General features: G+C 47.8%; 1 protein-coding gene across 7 annotated transcripts in view; it reads left to right on the forward strand.

Annotated features, from left to right (window-relative positions):
- The window catches only part of LOC138267723 (beta-galactoside alpha-2,6-sialyltransferase 1-like), a 206286-nt gene that overhangs the window by 51147 nt on the left and 141305 nt on the right, over window positions 1-13834 (forward strand). For 2 of the 7 annotated variants that reach the window (XM_069216890.1, XM_069216896.1), the window contains exon 1: window positions 6213-6323. The exons of the other annotated variants lie outside the window; for them this stretch is intronic. The gene's annotated coding sequence lies outside the window, so the exon portion shown is untranslated. Of the gene's footprint in view, window positions 1-6212; window positions 6324-13834 lie in introns of those variants that run through there. 7 annotated transcript variants of the gene reach the window in all.

Here is a 13834-nt window from a genome sequence, read left to right on the forward strand (position 1 = left end):
ACCAACAAATTGTGAGGGAATACTTTATCTATTTTAGCCACGTCTTTGACCCTGCACCCACAGTCACTGACCCTGCTCCCATTGCACTTAGTGTCACGGTTCCCATACCTTTTTTACACACCACCTGCTGGTTAGGATAATATGTGATACTCGAGGGTCATCGAAAATGCCCCATTAGTGCAGGTATCTTTTCCTAATTCCTTTCCTGATCTTTGCACAGAAAATAAACAAGGGAGGGAAATCTTCACTCAGAGGCGCATGAATTAACATTTTAGTGTTGAACCTGCAATAGCATGTGCTAGCACATGTGTATCACTTGTGATATGCTGTTATAGTTAGAAAAGGGCTTGGAGCCCGCCGGTCGCTCACCATTTGTTGGCTTTCGTGGCACGTGAACAAGGCTACGGCTGAAACGCGTTGTATGTGAGGAGGCATTTGCTATTAAAGTATATAATTTTTTGGACTTCATCTTGTTGTCCGAGCGTTCTAAGATACATTATTTGGAGAAACTGCTGAAATATTGTGGAGAGCCAGATCCACGCTCGGACCGCCACTGCTATAGCAGCCTCGGGTGTCTGGCATCTGTGAGCTAATATATATATATATCTTACTAAGTAAAGTGTGTGTGCATGTGTGCGCACGTGGTGTGTGTTTGCGTGTTTGTGAGCGCGCGCGCACGGAAGTCTAGGTACTTCCTGGTATGCACATGTGCGTCTCTCTTTCTGCCGGTGTCCCTTCTATGCACACTTGTGTTTGTATTTTTCTGTATGTGCTGCTCTGCATTTATGGATGGTTTGTGCGTATGCGTCTATGTGTGTGCTGTGCGGTGGATAAATACTGAGAAACTTTTATTAATGTCGTCTGATGCAAGAGAGACTGTCTATGACAGATCACAGTGGCCGTTGTGTATCGTTCATATTCCGAGATAATTTGAGACATTTTGTTTCACAGTACCCAAATTTGGAATTTCAAGTTGCACACTGTTTTAAACCAACCTTTATCGCAAAGGCATTTCATCAATATTTCGAGAGATGAGTTTAGCATTGTTGGTGTCATTTACGCAGCACACACCCCTCCATAAGGGATACAGCCGGGCTGCAGAAGATATTGAACTCAGCGATGAGGATGAGGACAATTGCTCTGAAGTTCTCTCTTCAAAGGTCATCTCCAAGATGACTCCAGTGTCCACCCCCCACCGGTCGGGCCAGTATCAACTATACAAGCTAGAACCAGCTACAATAATATGCAAAAATCCCTTCTTGTCGCTCTCCCAAATAGTTTACTATTATTAAATAAATAATTAATTATTTAAGGCATGTTTATATATAGCGCAGACATTACCCAAAGGTGTTAGAGCGCTTTACAATATTAAAGGAATATTACATAAACTGCATGTTTTTATTACTTAGTACCTTAGAACATAGGAATATTACATAAGGTGCATGTTTACCATTAAATGGGCATAGAGTTACATTAGGCAACAACCATGGTAACAGTAATAAAGTATTAGTAGAAACAGTTCTAGACTTAACATAAAAGAATTTCGACTGGAGCCAAATACATGTTGGGGTTTATCAATCCCTTTTTATTAGTATTATATTTTCTATATTTTGCTCACTAGCACTGGGGTGCGGCACCGTGCACAAGAATCAACGGGAAACTTGAAATAAACATGTGCATTTTATATTATTTAAATAGAGGTATACAAGCATTTATTAGGATAAGGGAGATACCCGCTCAGATAACCCCTGTTCACCCCCTTGGTAGCTTGGCATGAGCAGTTAGGCTTATCTCAGAAGCAATGTGTAAAGCATTTGCACATAACACACAGTAACACAGTGAAAACACTACAAAAAGACACCGCATCAGTTTTAGAAAAATAGCCAATATTGATTTATTTAAAACAAGACCAAATATGATAAAAATCCAACATACAGTAATAAAAATATGAATTCTGCAAGATTTACTCAAAAATACAGTTCCTTGAAGTCAATAGCTCCACCTGGGGCTATCACGGTGTCGTGATCAACAAAACCAACAGTTCAGGCCGGCTGCAGCGTCGCGGGCCAGCTACGGTGTCGGGAAGACACGCAAACAGTACCTTGGATTTGAAGGGTGTTGTGATCCCTGCGGTGAGCTCCGCTTACGTCGCGGTGTCGTTTCCAGAGTTGTTGCAGGAGTTGTCAGGCCCTTGAAGTCACACATGTTGCAGATCGAACTCTGGACGATGCGACAGGCGGTGCTCACAGGTCACGGTGCAGGCAGCGGCTCGGTGACGGCGTCCAGCGGCATCGGTGAGACCAGGGCTGCGGTGCGAAGCAGGGCAGTGCAACATGCCGTGTCCACAGGTCACGGTGCAGGCAGCAGCATCATCATTGCAGAAGCGCTGTCGTCAGTAGGCCCAAGCCAGCGGTGCGGGATGGTGCTTTGTGACCCTCACGAGTGCTGTCCACAGGCCACGATGCAGGCAGGGATGCCTGGTGACGACACTGGAGTCGATAGCGCTGGTGTCGGTGGACTGCAGTGCGGGATGGGATGGTGCTTTATGCTCCTCACAAGTGGTGTCCATGGGCCACAGTGCAGGCAGCGACGCCGGTGTTAGCAGGAGCGTCGTCATCAGAGAGGCCCAGGCTGAGGTGTGAGCACGTGATGCCGGAGTTCAGGGCCTACAGGTTGCGGTGCGAGCAGCAGTTCGGTGAAGTCGTCTGATGATGGCGTCGGTGAGACCAGGGTCACTGTGCAAAGCAGGGCAATGCGACTCTGTGCGGCATCGGCAGGTCACAGTACAGGCCAGCGGCGTCGTTTGCGGCGTCGCAGTGGTTTCTCCACTTGACAGAACACACAGTTCCCAGTGCTGCAGGTCGAGGAAACTGAAGTCTTTGGTGTCCCTGAGACTTCCAACAGGAGGCAAGCTCTATTTCAAGCCCTTGGAGAACGTTCTCGAGCAGGACACACAGCAAAGTTCACCCTTTGCACTCTTTTCAGGCAGAAGCAGCAACTGCAGACCAGTCCAGCAAAGCAGCACAGCAAAGGGACGGTACTCCTCCTACAGCTCTTCAGCTCTTCTCTTTGGCAGAGGTTCCTGTTGATTCCAGAAAGATTCTAAAAGTCTGGGGTTTGGTGTCTTCTTCTTATACCCTGTTCTGCCTTTGAAGTTGGCAAACTTCAAAGCAAAGTCTCAAGTGTTTACAAGATCCTTCCTTGTCCAGGCCACGCCCCAGACACACACCAGGGGGTCAGAGACGGCATTGTGTGAGGGCCGGCACAGTCCTTTCAGGTGTAAACTACCACTCTCCCCTCCCCTCTAGCTCAGATGGCTCATCAAGATATGCAGGCTACACCCCACCCCCTTTTTGTGTCACTGTCTAGAGAGGTGCTAAACAGCCCAACTGTCAAACTGACCCAGACATACAATCCACAAACAGGCAGAGTCACAGAATGGTATAAGCAAGAAAATGCCTACATTCAAAAAGTGCCATTTTCAAACAGACAATTTAAAAAACAACTTCAGTAATTTTTAAATTGTGAGTTTGGAGACCCTAAACTTCAAATTTGTATCTGCTCTCAAAGGGAATCTGGGCTTTAAGGATATTTAAAGGCAGCCCCCATGATAACCTATGAGAGCGATAGGCCTTGCACATTGCAAACCGAAATTGGCAGTATTTCACTGTTAGGACATGTAAAACACAAATAGTACATGTCCTACCTTAAACATACACTGCAGCCTGCCTCTGGGGCTACCTAGGGCCTACCGTAGGGTGCCTTACATGTAGTAAAAGGGAAGGTTTAGGCCTGGCAAGTGAGTACACTTGCCAAGTTGAATTGGCAGTTTAAAACATGCACACACAGACATTGCAGAGTCAGGTCTGAGCCATGTTTACGGGGCTACTTATGTGGGTGGCACAACCAGTGCTGCAGGCCCACTAGTAGCATTTGATTTACAGGACCTGAGCACCACTAGTGCACTTTACTAGGGACTTACCAGTAAATCAAATATGCCAATCATGGATAAACCAACCAACCGTACAATTTACACAGAGAGCATATGCACTTTAGCACTGTTTTAGCAGTGGTAAAGTGCCCAGAGTCCTAAAGCCAACAAAAACTGGTCAGAAAAATTAGAAGGCAAAAATACTGGGGATGACCCTGCAAAAAGGGGCCAGGTGCAACAGTGTGTATATCACGCAGGGGGCGTATCTATGTGTGACAAGAACCTCCCACCCTCACCTGTATTTCTCGGTCCACAGTGTGTCACGTGACGACACATATCACAAATGGGGTGCGCCCTAAGCCTCTTGCGATCTAAGTGTGACAAAGACCTCCACCCTCACTTATTTAACAGACTGCAAGCCTTTTTTTCAGAGATGGATACAAATACCTTAAGTTGCCCTCAATAATCATATCAGACACATTTCAGTACAACCCACATCATGACACATGCAATGCTGAGATTGATTTAATCTCTGTATGACATTTTTTTAAACTAATTAACTTATGTGTTTCAAACTTTTTGAGGTTTCATCTTTTTCAAGTGCTGAAGTTTGCAGCTACATGGATATAAATACTGCAGCATTTTCTAAAACATAATTGCCAGAGTGCTGTTATACATATACTGGTATCAAGATAACATCATTCGTAGAAAGCCTCCCCAGTGCCACATGATTTTATACTCAAATATCAGCTTTACATATATTCTGGAAATGCAGCCACAATGCTCTACAACATAGCTTAAAGACACTAGTAAAGCCAATAGCTCTGGCTAAACACACTCGTTCTGCTTTTCTGTCTTAAGCTCACTCACCACTTCCTAAATAAACTACCTATCACTCTCCATCTCCCTTTCTATCTATTCTGTGCAGTTCTCACCTCATCTGTTCACCATGCCATATAATTCCACTACACAAATAAACTCCACACCACACAATTCCACCCCACACAACTCCAACACAACCCACATAATTCCACTCCACACCACATACATGTACTCCACTCCAATCCAGAACACATGGGTAAAAGACATAGGGCTTCATTACAAGGCTGGCAGTCTTGAGACCGCCAGCCTCGCAGTGGCGGTCAGGACCGCCTCTGCTATGGCGGTTCGAACACCACATTTAACCCCTGGTGGTTAGACTGCCAGTGTACCGCCAACACCGCCAGGATCCATGATACCGAAGGGCTGGCGGTGGCGGAGATTGCAATCTGCACCGCCCTGCTGATAACGACCTTGTTCTCCGCGGTTTTACCAGCATTGAAAAGGCTGGTGGAGAACAGGTGCAGGGGGCCACATGGGGGGCCCTGCACTGCCCATGCACTTGGCATGGGTAGTGCAGGCCCCTCCCACACATCACCATGGCAATGATCACTGTCTGCTGTGCAAACAGTGAACACTGCGAAGGTGCCGGTGCACCCTGCTGAGGCAGCACTGCAGCCGCCCCGACTACGAGCCGGCGACAATGCGGTGCCTGTTTCTCACTAGCCTGGTGGGCAGAAACCTTGCTTTCCGCCCGCTAGCCCAGCAGGAAACTCTTAATGGGTCCGGCAGGGAGGTAGCTAGTGTGGCGGCAACCTTCCAGTCGGAAGTTCAGCGGACAGTTGAGACCATCTGCCGAACTCCTAACCAGGCCTGTAGTCATTTACAACGCCAGTAGCTCTAACTCTTGCAAATGTGAGATCGAGTGCATTGCAAAAGCTTGTTTTCTGACTGCTGCCTGGTTGTAAGTTTGCAGCAGATACACGGATGTTTTACAATAGGTGGAAACTTACACAGAGTCACAAGGGGGTGCAAAGCAGTTCGAGAGACTGTGAGAGAAAACAGGAGTGCGCAGTCGTTAATTTGTGCTGTGGTTTCAGGTGTAGGCACTGACACTCGTTTTGGGGACTGTTACTTAGATTTTGACCCAGAGTACTAAAGAGAAAGGCAGAAAAAAGGAAGAGGGGGAAACATTACCAAAGGAATAAAACAGGCAGCCTTGGTGTTTGGCAACCGTTACTGTTGATAGCGCTAAGAAAGTCTTGGCCTCCTGCCCTTATGTAGTTGGGACTGGGCTGGAGGGATGCGGCCGGAGGAGGGCTCTGTGCACACAACGTGTGCATGTCTGCTTGGCCGGCCAAGTTGGGCCGGTGACAAAGACATGCGCACTTTGCTCCTCTACCTGGCTTTATAGCCCAGCCGGATAGAGAACATGCCTAGGCTCCCATTCCCAGTCTGAGCGGCAAAGGAGGCCACTCGGACCAATCACGACGCTGCTGTCTGGCTGGGAGCCTGTGCAGCAGGGAAGGAGAGGAAGAGGACGGAGGGGAGACAAATGTGTCTCCCCTCGAAGGTAAGTGGTTTTTTTTTTAATTATTTTTTTTTTAGAATTTTTTTTTTTTAAACATTCCCCTGTCCTTTGACGCCCTGTCCCGCCCCGCCACCCCTTTTCAGTGGTAGCTGCCACTAGTTAACACCCGTTCCTCAACCTGCAGATATTTTACGAGAATTCTGGAGTTTTTACAGGCTTATGAAAAGCAACCCGACCCCTCCATCATCAGGGTCTCCTCTCCTCCCCCAGGTAGGTAAGAATGTGACACCTATTCCTCAAGCAAGCACCAGAAATCTGTGACGTCACTGACAGGCCGGATACGATTCTGCACCTGTGGAATGAGCCTGTGGTTGGGTGACAGTCCCGGTCTTTGAAGGAGTGTCCCGGTGGTTTTTAAGGGAGGGTCGGGTGAACGTGCACATTAATCACATTTTGTGCAGGCTCACATTTCAATCAGCCCTCTCAGAAACCGGGGACAGAAGTTCACTGGTTGAAACTCTCCTGCTGTGCTGCCTCGCCTCCTTCAAGGAGCACAGCAGGAATTCACGAGGTGTGAATCAGAGCCAGCATACCTCAAGGCCCGGGCAACCAGCCTGACCCTGGAGCTCTACATAGATAAGGGAGGGAATGAAAAAAAAAATATATATATATATATATATATATATATGATGCCTTGTGACCTAATAGGACATTTAGGGGGTTATTCCAACTTTGGAGGAAGTGGTAATCCGTCCCAAAAGTGACTGTAAAGTGACGGATATACCACCAGCCATATTACGAGTCCATTATATCCTATGGAACTCGTAATACGGCTGGTGGTAAATCCGTCATATTTGTGACGGATTACCACCTCCTCCAAAGTTGGAATAACCCCCTTAGTCCTGTTTCTATGTCTGTGCCCGTCCCGGTTTTTTTTGCTGAAAATCTGGACACCGTGGCCTGTTGCCACTGGGGCTTGTGAACGCTAATCTGCACCAGAGAGTGAATCTCCTTCAAGATTTTTTTTTTTTTTAATCAGGAAAATTAAATGATTTATAGCAAACGTTTATTCACGTTTTACAGGCTGTTTTGAGGAGAACTGGACTGTTAAAGTCGTTCAGCATCTTGAAAGTGCCCCGGTGGACATATTATCCACAGCAAATAAAGAGCTGATATAAATGTGCGCCCAGCCCCGCAGATCTCTGCTCCCAGCCGGACAGGCAGCCAGCCCAGCGCGAGGATTAGTTCAAACTCCTGGAGATTGCCTTTCTGATTAGGAGTGTGTGTTCTTCGAGCAGCTGGTGATGCAAGGGAGCTCCTGGTGCCAGCTGCCAGAGGGGCGGCCCGGGGGGCCTGGTCAGCTGTGCAACCCTTTCCAGGTCTCCTTACAGCCGCACCGTGGATTGGTGGGCATAGCCTACTGACAATGTATGATGGACATAGCCAGCTGGTAATGTATAATGGGCATAGCCTACTGGGAATGCAGAATGGCCATAGTCTACTGGTAATGTATGATTGGCATAGCCTACTGGGAATGGAGAATGGACATGGACTACTGGTAATTTATGATGGGCATAGCCTACTGGGAATGGAGAATGGACATGGTCTACTGGTAATTTATGATGGGCATAGCATACTGGGAATGGAGAATGGGCATAGCCTACTGGAATGGAGCATGGGCATAGCCCACTGGTAGTGCATGATGGGCATAGCCTACTGGGAATGAAGAATGGGCATAGCCTACAGGTAATGTATAATGGGTATGCCTACTGGGATTGGAGAATGGGCATAGGTTACTGGTAATGCGGAATGGGCATAGCCTACTGGGAATGCAGACTGGGCATAGCCTACTGGTGATATATAATAGGCATAGCCTACTGGGCATGGAGAGTGGGCATAGCCTACTGGGAATGCAGAATGGGCACAGCCTACTGGTGATATATAATAGGCACTGCCTACTGGGCATGCATAAAAGGGATAGCCATCTAGTAATGTATAATGGGCACAGCCTACTGGCCATTTATAAAATAGATAGTCTACTGGGCATGTAGAATGGGCGAAGCCTATTAGGAAAGTTGAATAGGTAAAGCATACTGGGCATCTAGATTGAGCATAGCCCTAGGCTTGTATAAAAGGAATAGCCGACTGCTAATGTAGAATGGGCAAAGCCTACTGGGGATGCTGAATAGGTAAAGTGTACTGCTAATGTGGATTGGGCATAGCCTACTAGGCATGTAAAATGGGCATAGCGTTCTTGGTTTGTAGAATGGGTAAACCATCCTTGGCATGTGAAAGAAAGTCAGAGCGATGGGCATGTAGAATGGGCACAGTGAACTGACATGTAGAATGGTCGTAGCCTATTGGGCATGTAGAGTGGGTAAAGGCTATCAGGCATCCATAGTGATCATAGCCTACCGGGCATGTAGGGTGGGCACAATGTACTGGGAATCTAGAACAGGCCCAGCACACTGGGCATATACAATAGGCATAGCTTATGCATGTGGAATGGGGATAGCACATTGGGATCTAGAATGGACAAAGCGCACCAGGCTTCTTGATTAGGCATAGCCTATCGGCCGTGTAGAATGGTAATAGCGCATCGGGCATGTAGAGTGGGCGTAGTCTACTGGGCATATAAAATGGGCACAGCATAGTGAAATGCAAATCTGTCTATTAGCGCTACACTTTTATGTCAAATGTGTCCTCGCATCAATTTGTGATGTGAGGACGCATTTCGTGGTACCAAAACAGCTTGAAAAATACAAAAGACGTCTGCGTGTGTTCTGGTTGTTTATGTTGTTCCCGTGAATTTTTTTTGCCATAACTGTGGCATAATTATGAAGCATTAATTATTGGCGGAGTTTCGGGAATTTTGTGTGACAAGCGTGACTCGAAATTCCAGAAATTATGCAACATATGCTGGCGTGATCTAAATTTTGCCTGGGCCTACCTCCAGACTGACCGTTCACTCTTGCTACCCCACCTTAGAGCTTGACCCAGACGGACACATTTGTAGAGTGCCCCGTGTGGTAGAGACACCATCTTCAGGACTTCAGGTGTGGGGGAGGGTCCGGCCATGTCTTACTCCCACCAGTAATTGAAAACAGACTTTGAAATGGGTCCCTGATGGGCCCACATTCATGTCCTAAACTTTATAGGCAAAAAGATTGATCGATTTCTCAACCACTTAAAAAACCCTTAAGAACATCAGTGTGCATCTGGAAAGGGGTGAAGGGGTGGCAGGAGAGCTGGAGGGACAGGAGGGCATGAGGAGGGAGGTGAGGATAGAGTAGAGCGGGGGAAGGGCACGGAGAGGAGAGGAGAAGAGGAGACGATGAGAGGAGGGGACGGGAGGAGAGGAAAGGAGAGAAGAGGAGAGCAGGAGAGGAGGAGCGGAGGAGAGAAGCGGAGGAGGGGAAAGGACGAGGGGAGGAGTGGAGGAGAGGAGGGGAGGGGGAGAGGACGAGGAGAGGAGAGTAGGGGAGGAGAGGAGAGTAGGGGAGGAGAAGAGGAGGGGAGGAGAGGAGAGAAGCGGAGATTAGTGGAGAGGAGGGGAGAGGAGATGAGAGGAGGAGAGGGGGAGGAGAGCAGGAGAGGGGAGGAGAAGAGGAGAGGAGGAGCGGAGAGGAGGATAGGAGAGGAAGAGAGGAGAGAAGCCGAGAGGAGGATAGGAGAGGAGAGTAGGGGTGGAGATGAGGAGTGGAGAAGAGAGGAGAGAAGGAGAGGAGTGGAGGAGAAGAGAGGAGCGGAGGAGAGGAGAAGAGGGGAGGAGAGGACGGGAGTAGAGGAGAGAAGCGGAGAGGAGGAGAGGAGTGGAGAAGAGTAGAATAGGGGAGGAGAGGAGGAGAGGACGAGGAGAGAAGGGGGAGAGGGGAGGACAGGTCGGGAGGAGAGGGGGAGAGAGGAGGAGGAGAGAAGCTGAGAGGAGGACAGGAGGTGAGGAGAGGAGTGGAGGAGAGGAGTTGAGGAGAGGACGGGAGGAGAGGTCGAGGAGAGGAGAGTAGGAGAGGGGAGAAGGAGAGGACGAGGAGGGGAGGGGAGAGGAGAGAGGGGAGGGCAGGAGAAGAGGGAAGGGGAGTGGAGGAGAGAGGATGAGAGGGGAGACGAGGGCTAGTTTGAAGATTCCTGCTAGGGCCCCTTTTGGTTCCCCAGTCCGGCCCTGCTGAAAGAAAAGGTGAGAGTTGGGGGCTCTTTCATCCTGGGGTACACTGACGGCTGCAGAGCAGTGTTAAGAGAGGGGCAGCTGCTGAAGACAAGTCATGGAGAACTTAGTAAGGGGAGTGATTAACATATTAAATTGTGTTAGTGACATCCCAAGATTTACTATTAAACCCTTATATTAATTCCCATTTATGAATGAACCAGCGTGTTTTACAAAAGCAACTATTTAGCATAAACACAGACAATTTTAAAAGTACATATTTGGTTTGTTTTACGATTTTATAAATCATGTATAGGTATTTCACATATCAATTGGTCGTCTGCTCAGGACCAATAGAATTGTGCAGCAGGGGCGGACCAAATTATGCAGAATGGTCGACTAAATTATGTGGCAAGAAAAGGCAAATTGTGGGGTTTAATGTGTCATTTTGTGATATTATTACTTCATTAGTTTGTCATTTTTAGGGTTGAGCCTGCGTTACATGCGCTCGCGCATGCCTACCGCAGCGAGACGCTTTCGTGTTTAGAAAAGGGCTCAGAGCCCTGTCGACCTCACCTCAGTGTTTTTCATTGGTTCGTGGGCTTGCCTAATAAAACCTGCTTGCTTTCATTAGTCGAGGGCACGCATGCCTCATGCTTTTCCGTGGCGAGCCCTCCTCCAGCGCAGCGACCAAGTACAGAAAACATGCGAGGCTCGCTGTTTTCTGTCGGCTCGTGGCTACTATTTCTCTAATTTACTAGCGCGATTTCGCTTGGCAGAAGTCGAGCGCTCTACATAGTTAATTGCACTTTTTCGGTTACGCACATAAATGCACTTTTGCCCGATAGGTGAAAAGTCGGGTTAAGAGTTTATAACGCTATCAGCTCTAACATGAGCAAACGCGAGACCCGTTGCATTGCAAATGCTTGTTACTCCTGGTGGCACTGTCTCTTTCACTGTAGTACCAGATTAACACCCAAATACAGCAAAAAGCGATTGAAAGATGACCAGACAACTTTTCATCAGAAGGGTGTCCCGCTGCGCAGGAATGTGTCACCACGCGTCCTTTATATTTTTTGTTAAATCTGAAGATTATTTAGCAGATAAAGGATTATGTGGCAAATCCGGCAAACCAGTATTTACGCGGAAAACACCTCGGCCACAGAATCATGTAATTCCAGTGGCACTGAGTATACCTCAGAAGTAGCTGAACGGGACACTGTTCTAAAGAAGTATTTACCCCTTTCAAGACGTTCTGGGTTTTCGTTAACTGGGCCTCTTGCTCACATAGAAGTGGTACTAACAGAGTGTGTGTGTGTGTGTGTTTCTAAATGCGAGCAGTTGTAATGCTGGCGTACAAGGGATCTCCCAGACTCCTCGGGTACGGGGAAACGGTGACCCTACTCTAATAAAAGTGGGGGTACTCTGTACCCCGCGTCCACCCCCGACTTGTGCCCTGCTGGGACTGACTGCTGGTTGGTAATTCATGGGGAGACAGTTGACAGCGCCCCCACAGTTAGATGGAAGCACATGCTGTGGCTGCCTGCTCCATTTGAAATGTTTTTAATCGGTTCCTCAAATGACTTTCTTTTTCACCTGGCTAGTATGGTAGGAAGAAACATCCTGAAGGGCCCCACGTGAAATTTTTTGACATTCGTTCGCCAATAACAAAGTTTTGGTGTGAAGAGGTTCGAGCCAGGGTGAGGGAGAACAGGAGCACACGTGGCGTCATGTGAGGGTGATTCTGGTTGATGCATTACCTCGCCTTTGGGGGAGTGAGCTGGAGGAGATACATCCATCACATCCATTGTGGGTTTGCCTGTAGGTGGTCAGAAACCGGAGACTGGAGCTTGAGGTAAAATGGAAGTACTAAAAAATGACCATAATCTCCCAGGAAGCACGAGGTACTGAATCAAAGATGAAGACACCAACATGCCCCGTATCCGGGCTATTTACATCAATGAATGCCCTAGACATGCCCACCGTGGGCAAGATACAATAAGGCCGACCACCGAGACGAGTCCAGCCTAGTCTCTGTGGGTGCTTTTTTTTACCTGTTTTTTTTTCGTTTAGAAATAACTGTGGCGTCCTGGATCCAATAATCACTGACTGATCAACGCAGAAGACTGACTGGTGGAGAATAAAGAGGTGAGAACTTACCACAGGACATCGCTGGAGGATGTAAGCCAAGGCAAATATGGGAAGCTGGGCGAGCTAAAGGGCATCAGACATCCGCACCAATAAAAGTGTTTGACAGAGGAGGAGGCTTTTGTGCCACAGACTCTGTGTTCCCGGGAGCCAACTGTTGCTCTCATTTACGAGATGGACCACAAATGAGGGCAGGGCAAACAAAGGATGCTTCTGAGAAGCTCACTCCAGCAACCGGTCTGCTGAGACCTTGTGTGATCACCAAGCAGGGAGACGCCTGACCTTATCCAGTGACAATGAAAAGTCAAATGAAATTGAAGGGAGATAGGCACTCAGGTAGCCCACATGAAAACCATAGACAATATAAATGGCAGAGCCTCCCTCTAGGGAACCTATGATATCACAAGGCTTTAGGAATCAGGAGATGCAGAGGGTGGGACCCTGTCTCGGGCTACTAGGGGCGAAAAGGGAGGTAAAAGATGCACAGACCGTAGATGCCAGCCACTTCTAATCTGCTACTGCTACCTACATTTTTAAGGCTGGTGATAAAACGATGCCCTGGTCTACCTGCCTTCAAATGTACCACATTGTAAAAACATTGTTAGACCTGGCATCCTTGGCGTGGTCTCCCCTAACTTTTTGCCTCTGCTTCCCAGGTTGTTTATGTTTGCTGGACTCTGTTTTTGCTGTTTTTGATACTCTGGGAACTTTACCACTGCTAACCAGTGCTAAAGTGTAAGTGTTTCTGTGTAAAATGTATGTGTAATTGGCTTTTCCATGACTGGCATATCTGATTTACTAGTAAGTCCCTACTAAAGTGCACTAGAGGTGCTCAGGGCTTGTACATCGAAATCTACTAGTGGGCCTGCAGCACTGATTGTCCCACCCACATCAGTAGCCCTGTAAACATGGCTCAGACCTGCCACTGCAGTGTGCGTGTGTGTGCAGTTTTAAACTGCCAATTCGACTTTGCAAATGGATCCACTTGCCAGGCCCAAACCTTCCCTTTTTATACAAGTCAGGCACCCCTATGGTAGGCCCTAGGTAGCCCCATGGGCAGGATGCAGTGTATGTTAAAGGCGAGACGTACTGATGTGTTTTACATGTACTAACAGTGAAACACTGCTAAATTCTGTTTTTACGGTTGCAAGGACTATCTCTCTCATAGGTCAACATAGGGGCTGCCTTTGAATATTATTAAGGTGCAGATTCCCTTTGAGAGCAGATAGAAATTTGGAGTTTGGGGTCTCTGAACTCACAATTT

The sequence above is a fragment of the Pleurodeles waltl genome, chromosome 12 (assembly GCF_031143425.1).
Source record: "Pleurodeles waltl isolate 20211129_DDA chromosome 12, aPleWal1.hap1.20221129, whole genome shotgun sequence".
Taxonomy (NCBI): domain Eukaryota; kingdom Metazoa; phylum Chordata; class Amphibia; order Caudata; family Salamandridae; genus Pleurodeles; species Pleurodeles waltl.